The sequence below is a fragment of the Mobula birostris genome, chromosome 31 (assembly GCF_030028105.1).
Source record: "Mobula birostris isolate sMobBir1 chromosome 31, sMobBir1.hap1, whole genome shotgun sequence".
In the NCBI taxonomy this organism is placed as follows: Eukaryota; Metazoa; Chordata; class Chondrichthyes; order Myliobatiformes; family Myliobatidae; genus Mobula; species Mobula birostris.
The window spans coordinates 7,277,174-7,290,343 of NC_092400.1; positions in this window are offsets into that span (position 1 = coordinate 7,277,174).

Consider the following 13,170-nt stretch of genomic DNA (forward strand, 5'->3'; position numbering starts at 1 on the left):
CCTGTCAAATTCAACTGCGATAACCAGTGGAAGTTACACATATGAATTTTCAAAAGGCATTTGATAACGTGCTACAGACAAGATTGTTACGTTAAATAGGGGCTCAAAAAGAGAAACGTTAGGATGTATTTAGAATATATTAAACGAAAGCTAACAAAGTAGGTACGAGGGTTTTTCCAAGGTTCATATGCCATAACTGGGATCAGCCCACTTCCAAACCAATGATGTACATTGAAGTTTAGCTATGGCTCTAGTGCTGGAAAACCAAGAGACTATTTCCACTTAGAAATGTTCCCCAGAACTTAGAAATAAGATCACTATTAAACAAAATGTCTCGAATTATTGGTAGGAAGTGAGGTCAGGATTTAGTCCTGAGGAAGACACAGACGCCAGAGGTAGCTTTAAAAATGAAGTCAGCAAAGCCAGCTCCTCCAAAATCATCCTGCGAGCTCCAGATGTCAACCTTATCAGTAATGGAGATGAGGATACAGTAAATTGCTATGATGATTATGGAAGCAACCCACACTCCCCATTAGAATGGGCTTAGATTTGGTGATGATGATTTTGATTATGAACACTTTGCTAACATTCACTGCTGTTAGCGAATAGGTGCCCGTGCCTCTTTCAATGAACATGCTGGCTAAGTTACCTATCAGCACTCATTTGTGATCTCACATCGGACAGTGCTCTCTTTCAATGCTTTATTACATTTATTTAATAAGCAGAAGCCACAATAATATAAGACTGCCATTATTTGTTAGGACCACTATAACCTTTTGTCTTCACTGTTACATGAATGGGAGGTTAACATCACACGTCAATGTACTTTTTCGGACAGAACAATCCCATTTGATCAATTTGCACATTTCAGAAAGGTCAGAGTGAGCTTTACTATTAAAGTAAAACAAGTGTAGTCAGAACTGCTACATTATATTGTATATTTATATAATAAGACAGAAGCACTTTCAAAAGAGGTAATTAGGTGTACTGTGGTTAGATTTTAATAGCCGGACAAACAATTATCACGTTGCCAGTTTCGATGTGAAGGGACAGCAACCATAACTGTCAAATAATAATTTAATAGAAAAGGAACCTTGAAATAAGTGTGTGAGTTTTGTGGAAGCTTAATTTTCCACACTAACATCTTTAGTGGGACTTGAACTTCCAGCAACTTCCAAAATTTAGTCAAACTTAACCAATGTTTCATTAAACCTGGCACAAGTAGAGTGACTCCATTCATTTCAATGGGGATAAAAGACAATGTTAGGCAGGGAATTTACGTATTTTAAATTAATGGATCTAATATAAACTTTTATTTAAGTCCTTTCACCTTTTAATTAATTATTTTTAAAATAAAGTTATAACTTCTAGATGTTTCTGTTATTAATGATTTTTTTTAAAGATTTTTGAAAATTTACCTGTGTACAGAACATTCAGAAACATTCAGAACACCAGTGAGGGCAAGAATAGGATGATTTGGCAGATGAAAGTGCGGCTGAAGAATTTTGGTGCAGGGCTTAAGGCTTCAGGTTTCTGGTTCATTGGGATCTCTTCTGGGGAAGGTATGACCTGTACAAAAAGGACTGGTTACACCTGAACTTGAGGGGGACTAATATCTTTACAGGCAGGTTGTCTAGAGCAGTTGGGGAGGGTTTAAACTAATTTGGTAGGAGGATGGGAACCAGAGTGAAAGGGCTGAGGATGGACAGCTGGTTTACAAGTAGATGCAATGTGTTGTGAGACAGTGAGAATGGACAGGCAGATGATTAGGCAAAATTGCAGTCAGTGGAATGAGTGGAAGTGTATCAGGGGGCTAAAATCAAAAAAGCTGATGAATACAGGACTGAAGGCGTTATATTTGGATGTACACTCTATGTAGAAACCGGCAAGAAGACCGCATCCTTATCGAGGTTTAGAGGCTTGTGTGCCTCAATGACCCGGATAGCTCTGCTGGCTGGAGTCGGGGCTTTATGCTTTGGCTCTTGGTAGGGTCACCCAAACAGGTCAAAGGGGAGAAGCCAGACTAAGAGTGATCCACTGATCCTCCAGGTTCAGGGGTTCAGCTCTTGGCTAACAATCCGGACTGGTCAAACAAACTGTTATGGAAACAGCAATGCTGAATCCTTCCACATCTGTTTGCAACAATATACCTGAGTCTCCACCTGGGACTTGCATTACAGACAGTAAGCCGAGCAGAAGCTACTGACACAATGAAGGAAGCTGTGAAGGCTGCCAGAGATGGAGGACCTTCACTGATGCCCTAAGTGTCTATAGTGTATTGGACAAATGAAGATATAGGATAAAATAAGCTATATGATCTTTCAGCACAGTAAGAGATTGCAGGGTCTGATGTGGGGTTTGCAGAATCATGGCTGAAAATAGTTCATAGTTGCGAGCTTAACATTCAAGATACACATTGTATCAAAAGGACAGACAGGTAGGCAGAGGGGTGACATGCCTTTATTGGTTAAGAAAACAAAATCAAATCCTGAGAAAGAGATGTTATAGGATCAGAAGATGTAGAATCCTTGTGGTTAGAGAGTTAAGAAACTGAAAGTGTAAAAACACCCTGATGGGAGTTATATACAGACCTCCAAACAGTAGCCATGATGTAGACTACTAATAACAATGGGAGATAGAAAATTCATGTAAAAATGGGAATGTTACGATAGTCATAGGGGATTTCAATATACAGGTAGATTGGGAAAATCAGGTTGGCGCTAGATCCCAAGAGAGGGAATTTGTAGAATGGCAATGAGATGGCTTTTTAGAGCAGCTTGTGGTTGAGCCCACGAGGGGAGTGGCAATTCTGGATTGGGTGCTATATAATGACCCAGATTACAGAGTTTAAGGTAAAGGAACCCTGAGGAGACAGTGATCATAATATGATGTAATTCACCCTGCAGTTTAAAAAGGGGAAGCTAAAATCAGATGTCTCAGTATTACAAATTTATAAAGAGTAAAACGGAGATAAGAGTGGAAATTGTACAGCTGGAAAATGTTGCCGGGGAGGTAGTAATGGGGGACAAAAAATGGCAGCTGAACTTAATAAGTATTTTGCATCAGTCTTCACTGTGGAAGACACTAACAGAATACCAGAAATGTGAGTGTGTCGGGGGTCCACTATTATTATTAAGGAGAAGGTGCTTAGGAAGCTGAAAAATCTGAAGGTAGATATGTCACCTAAACCAGATGGATTACACCCCAGGGTTCTGAAAGAGGTAGCTGAAGAGATTGTAGAGGCATTAGTAATGATCCTTCAAGAATCTCGAAATTCCAGAGTCATTCCAAAGCACCTGATAATTGTAACTATTACTCCCCAGTTTAAGAAGGGAAGGGAATTATAGGCTAGTTAGCCTGACTTCAATGCTGCAAAAGATATTGAAGTCTACTACTGAGGATGAGGTTTTAGGGTTCTTGGAGGCACATGACAAAATAGGCCAAAGTCAGCATGGTTTCCCTCTGGGGGAAATCTTGCCTGACAAATCTGTTGGAAACTTTTGAGGAAATAACAGGCAGGATAAATAAAAAAAAAAGAGTCAGTGGATGTTGTTTATTTGGATTTTCAGAAGGTCTTTGACAAGGTGCCTCACATGAGGCTGCTTAACAAGAAAAGAGCCTATGGTATTACAGGAAGGGTAGTAGGGCGGATAGAAAATTGGCTGAATACAGGAGGCAAAGTGTGGGAATAAAGGAAGACATTTCTGATTGGCTGTCAGTGACAAATGGTATGTTGCAGCGGTCAGTGTTAGAACCACTTATTTTCACATTATATGTCAATGCTTTGGATGAAAGAATTGATGGCTTTGAGGCCAAATTCATGAACAATATGAGGATAGGTGGATGGGCAGGTAGTGCTGAGGAAGCAGGGTGTCTGCAGAAGGACTTGTCAGATTGGGAGAATGGGCAAAGAAGTAGCAGATGGAATAGAGTGTAGGCAAGTCTATGGTCATGCATTTTGATAGAAGGAATAAAGGAATAAATGTTAGCCTTCATTTTGAGAGGACAAGAACACCAAAGCAAGGATGTAATGCTGAAGCTTTATAAGGCTGTGGTCAGATAGCATTTGTGGTATTGAGAGCAATTTGGGCCCCTTATCTCAAAGATGATATGCTGGCATTGGAGAGGGTCCAGAGCAGGTTCATAAAAATCATTCCAGGAATGAAAGTGTTAAGATATGAGTAGCATTTGATGACTCTGGGCCTGTACTTGCTGGAGTTTAGAGGAATGAGGGGGGATTTATTGTAACCTAATGAATAGTGAAAGGCCTCGATAGAGAGGATATGGAGTCGATGTTTCCTATAGTGAGGGAGTCTAGGACCAGGGGGCACAGACTTAGAGCAGGGGGACATCCATTTAGAACAGAGGTGAAGAAAAAGTTCTTTAGCCAGAGGGTGGTGAATCTGTGGAGTTCATTGACACAAATGTCTGTGCAGGCCAAGTCACTGGATATGCTTGGAGATGATAGGTTCTTGATTAATCACAGCATCAAAGTTACATGGAGAAGGCAGGAAAATGTGGTTCAGAGGGAGAATGAATCAACCATAGTGGAATGGTGGAGGGCACTTGATGGGCTGAATGGCCTAATTCTGCTCCTATGTCATATTCTGAATCATTGAAGGTTTTGGATATTTTTGACAGCCAGCAAACTGAAGTTTTTGCCAATGAGGATTCAGATGAGGACACTGAAGAGAATTCCTTGCTCAGGTTGGTCCACATATAGTACAGGGAATCATAGAAAGATAGAGCACAGGAAAGGACTCTTCAGCCCGCCAAGTCCATCCAAACAATAGCCACTATTTCCACTAATTTTATTTTTTTAATTTGGAGAAGCAGCACAGTACCGGGCTCTTCCAGACCAAAGAGCCCAAGCAGCTCATTTGCACCCTTGTGACCATTTAACCTACTAATCCATATGCCTTTGGGATGCGGGAGAGAACTGGAGCACCCAGAGGAAACCCACATGGTCACGGGAGAACATACAAACTCCTCACAGACAACGGCGGAAACTGAACCCAGTTCGCTGGCACTGTACGCTATAATAGGATTACACTAACTGCTATGCCACAATGCCTTAGGATTTTTGTTTTCTGACTAGGATTCATAATTCTACACTAATTCCATTTAATTATTCTCCCCACATTCTCACCAGCCCCCTAAGATTCTCACACTCACCTATGCACTGGGGGTGGGGGGTGCAATTTACAACAGCCAATTAGCTGACCTACCTGTGGCTGTGGGATGGAATGAAACACTCGGAAGAATCCCATGTCGTCACAGACAGAATGTGCAATCTGTACACAGCTGAGGCCAGGATCAAACTTTTTTTTTTGGCATCATGAGATAATGGCTCCACCAGGTGAGCCATTTTGCCACGCACAGAAGCACAGTGCATGAATTTATGCATGCAGAATTAGCAGGTAGGGCCTTACTATTGCCAGGAAATTCTGGACTGTTGTTAAGTAATTGGATAGATGACTGAGACTCCCAACCATAGGCTAAACTTAACGGATTCCAATGGGGCAGTTCATACAGTCTGATTAGATTTCGTGCCAGCCCAATGAAATCAAAGGGGATAAATGACTGTCAGTAGAATTAGTCAAACTTAATTTCCTCTTACCTAATCTAATTAACTTAAATGTACTTAATGGTCTTTACATGTTTGTTAATTTGCTTTAGTGAATTAATTTTTTTTACGTTAACATTTCTAAGAGTATTTAAGAGAGAATAACAAAGATATTTGATTTAAATGCCACTTTTGCTGGCCAGTTTCTCAGTTGGTTTCTCAGAGGCTACAGGAAAACGTGACACATGCTTGGCAGGGCCTTGCTGTACACTGAGACTCGAGTCTCTCCCATTAGCTGTGAACTGGCATCTCGGAGGCAAGTTACACCCTGGGACATATTACAGAAAAGAGTGTATATCAAATGTAAGCAATCAGTAAACACCCCCCAGAGTGGAAGACTCTGCAAGCTAGTGGAAGCCAGATCATTAGATCTATCAAAGGAAAAGACAGAGCAATGAAAGATCAAGGAATTGAGGATCTTGGGGGAAGAGTGTAGTAGAAGAGCAGAGGCCAGTGGACATTAACTATGATTACAATGAATGATAGGGCAAGCTTGAGAGGCCTGGTGACCTACTCCTGCTTATATGATCTTCCCTGGGTGTTGACTTCAATGCCCTGAGTCATATCCAGATATTCAGGATTGGTTCTCAGCACACATAAAGCTAGAATATTGACAGGAAACAATTTGCAGAAAATGAACTATTAATCCTTCAGCAAAGTAAGTCAACTCCCCAACCCTGTAAAGCCTAGTTTAAAGGGAGGTTTAAGATATACAGAATAGATGAACTGCAGAGAAATTCATCTGCTCAGTATTTAAAATGAGAGGCAAAGGAGAATTTTAATGCTTTTTTCATTTGCTTGTTAAACTAAACAAGTTGATTGGTTAGTAACTGTGAGAATGGGAGCTTCAAATCTGTATCTAAAATTTACACTGCAGGAGCTAAAGTTAATCTCCTGAGTGAGTGTGGTAGTAGTTAAAAATAAAAAAACAGTGGGAGATGTGGTACAAATCCGCCCACTTCAGTTTTAACACAGATGTGTTGAAAGAGAAATCCAATGCTCCAAGCTGGCATGACCAGAGTGTTTCAGAAACGTTTCTCACACCTGCTGGCAAGAGTCAACCACCAAACAAGGTTAACAACACCCTCTCTGGATGTGATCCTTCATAACCCTAACTATAACAACAGTCTGATGATTGGGCCGAACTGATAAAACCTCTGTCTGGATTATCTGTCTAACTGCTTACATCGCAGCCCAGAATGGAAACACCATATCCCCAGAATGGGAGCAGTTACAGAAAGTGGGGCAAGAGCACAGTCCATCACAGGCAAAGACCTCCCCACTAGTGGGCACAAGAAAGCAGCATCCATCATCAAGAGCTTCACCATCCAGGCCATGATCTCTTCTCACTGCTCCCACTGGGTATGATAAGCAGAAGCCTTAAGTCCCATACCACCAGGTTCAGGGACAGTTATTACCCTACAAACATCAGGCTCCTGGACCAGTGTGGATAACTTCAATCACCTCAAATCTGAACGGATTCCACAAACTATGGACTCACTTTCAAGGACTCTACAACTCATGTTCTCGGTATTTTCTTTTACTATTTACACAATTTGTCTTCTTTTGCACTTTGGTTGTTTGTTAGTCTTTGTTTATATATAGTTTTTCATAAATTTTACTGTATTTCTTTATTTTCCTGTAAATGCCTGCAAGAAAATGAACTTCAAGGTAGCATATAGGTACTTTGAAAATAAATCTACTTTCACTTTGACTTTGGATGCACAAGGACAATTGGAACTGGATAAGGGAATGAGGACATGGACGAGATCAATGTGACAGTTATTGAGTGAGGCCAATTATATCAAATGCATACAGATACCTTTCCCCAACTCCTGACCTGTGCAAATGAACCTCATTGCTATTAAATTTGTACTCCAGTGGTAGATACTCCCGCTTTCACCATCATATTTCCTGTTCCTGTTTTCTCTCAGTGTCTCTGAGAGATATTGTTTCACGCCATGCTCACAGCAGGCTACACATCAATGTGCCGACTATAAATGATGGTGACCATAATAATGAATCATTCAGACCAGCAAGGTCTCAGGTTTGATTCATGGCCACTGCTGAATTAGCTGCTGTCAGTCAGGAGATGTTAGCAGGCTTACAATTAGTTAAAGTGTCACTTGTGCAGAGGGAGAAAGCTATCAGCCGAGCTTGATTCTACCGCCCCATCAAATGACTTTCGCTTATCTGAATACGGAGAGCAGGTGTTTCCAGTCTAGGTCGTGTATGAAGATTTACAGTGGAACTGTATGTTACTATACACAGCAAAATACAAGAGCACAATGGGATTGGAGGAACATTTTCTTTACAGCTTGCAAGGTAGTATACATGGGTTCGTGGATGGTTCAGAAATCTGATGGTGGAGGGGAAGAAGTTGTTCCCAAAACACTGAGTGTGGGTCTTCAAGCTTCTGTACCTCCTCCCTAATGAGAAGGTGTTCTGCCTGGAATGGTGAGGATCCTTAATGATGGATGCCGTCTATATGAGGCACTGTCTTTTGAAGATGTCCTTAATGGTGGAGAGGGTTGTGCCACTGATGAAGCTGACTGAGTCTCTAAACTTCTGCAGCCTTTTGTGATCTTATGCATTGGAGCCTCCACATCCAGTGGGGTTGTAACCAGAATGCTCTCTATTGTACAACTGTAGAGTCTCTGGTGACATAGCAAATCTCCTCAAACTCCTGACAAAGTAGATCCACTAATGTCAGGGGTCCCCAACCTTTTTTGCACTGCGGGCAGGTTTAATATTGACAATATTCTTGCGGACCGGCCGACCGGCGGGTCGTGGGGGGGGGAGGTGTTCAAGTATGGTTAAGCTCACCTCAACATATCTTTTACAGTTAGAGTTGCCAACTTTCTCACTCCCAAATAAGGGACAAAAGTAGCAGTCAAATCCCAGGACACTTTACCCCAGGAAAGACTAACAGGACGATGAAGCCTTGTGCGGGCACCTGTGTGCGCATGCGAGTACGTGCCGATTTTTACCCCCACAAATCGATTTGGCTTCATCTTCCCGACTATACTGTACATACATTATTTCTATTTTATATAGGCTGTGAATTTATCATATCATTCCTGCTTTTACTGTATGTTAGTGTTATTTTAGGTTTTATGTGTTATTTGGTATGATTTGGTAGGTTATTTTTTGGGTCTGGGAACACTCAAAAGTTCTTCCCATATAAATTAATGGTAATTGCTTCTTTGCTTCATGCCATTTCGGCACGAAAGGTTTCATAGGAACGCTCTACCTTAGCGGGGGGAAATACAGGACAAAGGCGGACCCGTATGGGACAAACTAATTTAGCCCAATATACAGGACGTTCCGGCAAATACGGGACAGTTGGCAACCCTATGTTCAAGTTCAACAGTGCATGACAGGGAATGAGGAAAGGTGCAGCTGACTCATATCATTTCCTCATGGCCCGGCAGCACATGCTTTGCGGCCCGGTGGTTGGGGATCGCTGACTAACCTGACTTCTTCATGATTGGATTAATATGTGGGGCCCAGGATATATCCAAGGAAATTCTGACACTCAGACACTGAATGAAGCTCAACCCCTTTGCACCACTGACCCCTGAATGAGGTCCACCGTGTTCTCCCCCCACTTCCCCATCTTGAAGTACACATCCAGTTCCTTGACCTTGGTGACAATGAGTGTGAGGCTGTTGCGACACCACTCAATCTGGTGAACTATCACATTCCTGTAATCCTCGTCATCATCAACTGAGATTCTGCCAACATTCACAAATTGATAGATGGCACTTGAGTTGTGCTGTCACACAGTCATGAGCGCAGAGACAGTAGAGCAGTGAGCTAAGCACCCATCCTTGAAGTGAGCCCATGTTAATACCTAGCGAAGAGGTCTCCCAACAAGAAATTCGAGGGTCCAATTGCAAACTGGTAATTTACAAAGTCACGAGCGCAGAGACTTGGCGAGTGGTCAAGTGGTTATCTAGTGATAACCATTCATCTGTGAACCGTTCATCTAGTGATTTGAAGGTCGCTAGTTTGAGGCTTGGCTGAGGCAACGTGTGTGTCCTTGAGCAAGGTACTTAACCACACACTGCTCTGCGACGACACTGGTACCAAGCTGTATGGGTCCTAATGCCCTTCCCTTGGACAACATCAGTGGCGTGGAGAGGGGAGACTTGCAGCATGGGCAACTTTGCCCAGGCCTGTGCCCTGGAAACTTTCCAAGGCGCAAATCCATGGTCTCATGAGACTAACGGATGCCTATTAAAAAAATTCATAAAATTGGTAAGCGTAAACTTCCAATCCCCAAGCAGCAATAAGAAAGAGATTACCTGTATTTAGATTTTCACAAAGTCCCACATGAGATGTTAATGTGGAAAATTAAAGCTCATCGAATTGGGAGTAGTATTCAGGCATGGTTTGAAAATTGGTTGAGAGACAAGAAACAAGTGAACAACGTTACCAAGGGCAACATCTTCAAGACAGTCATGAAGTAGCTCCTTTCACTGCCTTTACGTCACCTTTTGATTTCAGATGTGGTTCCGATACTGCTGGAGCCTGCTATCCACATTCTGGCAGTGCGTTTTCGGGCTGATTGGGCGATCTGGCGCATCGCCGTTTCCGAGAGGGTTCCGCGAGGCTGCGAGCAAGGCATCCAGTATGGAGGCCAGGATGCCCAGAGACGGGTTGCAGGCCCTCGCTGATCAAGCACAGAGGAAGATTGAAATCAGCGAGGTGGATGTGGAGGCTGGCTGCTGCCAGAGGAGGGTGTCTGCACATGGCGGTCTCTCTCTGTCTCCCTCCCTCGCGCTCGCTGCTCCTGAAGAAAGGTCCCGGCGTTCGAATGATCTCTCTCTCCCTCAATGCCGTCGGAGGATGGTGCCAGAGCAAGGTTTAATTGACACGTTATGATATGTTCAATTTTTATCTTTGCTATTTTTGGACAATTTTTGAAATCGGGGTGGCATGTAGATAAGGAACACAGAGCAGATCTGAAATACACCTTTTGATTTTGTGTTTTATATTCTGTGTTGTTGCTGTTTTTATTTTGTTGCTCTTTGCACGGTTTGTTTTTTTTTTTCCTGTCGGGGGCCGGGGGGGTGAATGTGATGTTTTTCTTCGAACGCATTCCACAGTTCCTTGTTTCTGTGGGAAGACAAATCTCAGGATTTTATACTGCATGCATACTTTAATAATAAAGGGACTTGGGAGCCATTGTGCAGGGTTCCCTAAAGGTTAACTTGCAGGTTGAGTTTGTGGTGAACGAAGCAAATGCAATGTAAGCATTCATTTCAAAAGGACTGGAATATAAAAGCAAAGATGTACTGTTGAAACTTTATAAAGCACTGGTGAGGCTTCATTTGCCATATTGTAAGCAGGTTTGGGCCCCTTATCTTAGAAAGGTTGTGCTGAAACTGGAGAGGGTTCAAAGGAGGTTCAGGAAAATGATTCTCAGATTGAAAGGTTTGTCATATGAAGAGCGTTTGATGGCTCTGAGCTTGTATTCACTGGAATTCAGAAGAATGAGGGGTGACCTCATTGAAACCTATCACATAGAGAAAGGCCTTGATAGAGTGGACATGGAGAGGATGTTTCCTATGTGGGAGAGTCTAAGACCAGAGGACACCACCTCAGAATAGAGGGGTGAACTTTTAGAATGGAGAGAAGGAGGAATTTCTTTAGGCTGGCAGTGGTGAATCTGTGGAATTCGTTGGCAAAGGAGGCCAAGTCTATATGTATATTTAAGGCAGAGGTTGATAGATTTTTGATTGGTCAGGATATGAAGGGATATGGGGAGAAGGTAGGAGATTGGGATTGGGAGGGAAAAGGAATCAGCCATGATGAAATGGCAGAGCAGGCTTGATGGGCCAAATGGCCTAATTCTTCTCCTATATCTTATGGTCTTATAAATGTACTTTGAATCCTTTTCAGTGTAGTAAGTGATGGCTGGTTAGATACCTAATAATTAGTTGTTAGCAATATATAACAATGATGTGGATGAGGGAATCAAATGTAACATTTTAACTTTGCTGATAGTACAAAACTAGGTAGGACTGTGAATTATGAGCATGCAAAGAGGATTCAGGATGACTTAGGAAACTGAGTGAATGATTAAGTACATGGCATGTTCAATGTAATGTAGATAAAAGTGAACTTTTCTCTTTGATATGGGGTAAAGAAAAGCAGGGTATTTGTAAAAGTTGACAAATTGGGTTTAAATTCAAATTTAATTTCAGGATGATGAAATGAGAAATAAATTTTGATGTATAAAGGGATCTATGTGTCTTTGTACACCATCTGCTGAAAGCAAACATGTAGATGTAATGTGTACTTAAAATGGTATGCTGGCTTTCATTGCAGCATCAGAATTAGGTTTAATATCACTTATGTATGTATGACGTGATATGTTGTTTTGCGGCAGCAGTACACTGCAATACATAATCAGGAAGTATAAATTACAATAAGAAATACATATATACCCTATAAAATTAAATTAAATAAGTAGGGCAAAAAGAGAGCAGAGAAAGAAAAATTTAGTGAGGTCGTGTAAATGTGTTTATTGTCCATTTAGAAATGGCAGTCGGGAAGAAGCTGTTCCGAAAACATTGAGTGCGTGTCTTCAGACTCCTGTACCTCCTCCTTGATGGTAACAATGAGAAGAGGGCAGGAGTTCGGTGATGGGGTCCCTTAATGATGGATGCCACCTTTTTGAGTCACCACCTTTTTGAAGATGTCCTCGATACTAGGGAGGCTAGCACCCATCATGGAGCTGGTCGAGTTTCTGTAGTTTACAGAAAATCTTTCTGTAGTTTTTCTCTGACACTGTTCAGTGTTCCCTCCATACCAGATGGTGATGCAACCAGTTCCATGGTACCCCTGTGGAAATTTAGGAGAGTCTTTGGTGACATACCAAGCCTCCTCAAACTCTGAGTGAAATATAGTTCCTGTATAATTTTTAATCTATTCAACATAATGTATATACTAACTGTAAATGATTTACTTATTTTTCTATATCATCATGTATTGTATTGAACTGCTGCTGCTAAGTTAACAAATTTCACTGCACATGCCGGTGATAATAAACCGGATTCTGAAGGAGATAGATAGATTATTGGACACAAAAGAAATCACATAGTATAGGGGAGAGAGTAGCACCCATGCTGAGCTCGTTAATTTCATCAACTTTGCCTCCAACTTCCATCCTGCCCTTAAATTCACTTTGTCCATCTCTGGCACCTCCCTCCCTTTTCTTGAATTCTCTGTCTCCACCTCTGGAGACAAACTGTCAACTGACATTCTCACAGTTATCTCGACTATATCTCTTCCCACCATATCGCCCGTAAAAATGCTATTCCCTTTTCTCAGTCTCTTTGCCTCCACCACATCTGTTCCCAGGATGAGGCTTTCTAATTCAGGACATCAGAGATGTCCCGGCCCGAAACGTCGACCGATCTTTTCCACGGATGCTGCTTGACCTGCTGAGTTCCTCCAGCATGTTGTGAGTGTTGCTTTGACCCCAGCATCTGCAGATTATTTTGTGTTAGAGATGTCCTCTTTCTTCAAAG